Consider the following 1711-nt stretch of genomic DNA (forward strand, 5'->3'; position numbering starts at 1 on the left):
AAATATAAATCTATAGGATTAGATTCTTTTTCTTTCTTTGTCGATTCCGATCGTCAGAGTTTTTTTTCTTTCTCCCTTTTAAATTTATCTCACGAAAACGAAAGCGTCGAAATGAAACAATTATTATCATTATTACCAATCGGCACGTATATTAGTACTCACGATACTACCATCGCTGATGATAAGTAAACGTTAATTAATTCATTATCTAGCGGCAGAAGCTTCGTAGGACTCGGAACGATATCAGCGTTTGTTTTTCTTTTCTTTAAGTCATATATATATATATATATATATATATATATATATATATACTATATAACTTGTAATATAATAATAAAATCTTACGCGTTAGATAATCGCCTAATATTATAATATAATATAATGGTGTGAACGTTTTCTTTACTTTTCACGACAACGCATCAATCAAAGGCTATCGATAACTCGTTTGATATTTACTAATCGATACCTCTTCGATGATCCATTCTTCGAGTTTTCTTTTCTTTTTTTTCTTTTTCTCTTGTCTTTTCTTTTCTTTTCTTTATTTCCTTTCTTTAGCTTTTACTTTACAGAATATTCGTGTAAAATGATTCGAGGTATACGCGGGATCGCGTCTCGATCGTTTATTCTCTTTTTTCTTTTTCTTTCTTCTTTCTTTTTTTTTTTTTTTTTTTTACTTATTTCTCTCTCTCTCTTTTTTTTTTTTATCGAGAACAGTATCCCAATCGTTGTCTCTATCGAAAAAAAAAAAAATAAAAACCACGGATACATCGTTTCCCTTTTTAATCCACGATTCAACATCAATTCTCGTCATCGGACTGTCGGTAATTGAAAATATGTATATATGTATTTGTCTTTTCTCTTTTCACCGAGAAGACCGAGCGATGATCGATGAAGATCGATTTAAATTTAACGATCGTTAAATTTAATTTTACGCGTTTCGATGGAATATCGATAAATCTGTCCGTACCCCTTTTCCGTAATGCATTATAAAAATATACGGATAAGATTTAAAGAAATAGATCACCGCTCGATCGAAGGATTAGCGATCGTATGTATGAGAGGAAGAATAGATCTTTTTTCTTTTTCTTTCTTTTTATCTTTTTTTCTTTCTTGTTTATTAGCAAATTTTCTTTTAGATAGCGAACTTTAAACCTTCGCACTCGTACACAGATACGCACGTTTTCAATACTTCTTTTTTTCTTCGTATTGATCAACGAACGCGTTATAATATTCAGGGTTTATAATAGTTCACATTTCTTTACGAGAAATTCGTAAGGTTTCGTTATGTAATCGCGGTATAAATATTTGATAAATCTAAGTTTAAATCGCTTAGAGATATAATTCATTATTAATTCGCGACGTTGCAAACTATCTCGAAGCTATATTTATGTTATATACATCATTTTATTATTGCCCGTCGGACGTTATTTGCAAAAGTTCATGTATATAATACGAACATAAATTCTAAACACATACACATATATATAATGGCAAAATGTTCATTTTTATCGTTCTTGGTAAATCGATCGATCGATCGACCGATCAATTTCAGTTGAATTTTCATTTGAACAGTGATTCATATTTTATCGATTATTCGAAAAAAAAAAAAAACTTACTTAACGTAGTCAAACGAGTGTCAATACATGCATGCATACATACATACATACATACATACATACATACATACATACATACATACATACACACATAC

This window comes from Vespula pensylvanica, chromosome 8, assembly GCF_014466175.1.
Source record: "Vespula pensylvanica isolate Volc-1 chromosome 8, ASM1446617v1, whole genome shotgun sequence".
NCBI classification, from domain to species: domain Eukaryota; kingdom Metazoa; phylum Arthropoda; class Insecta; order Hymenoptera; family Vespidae; genus Vespula; species Vespula pensylvanica.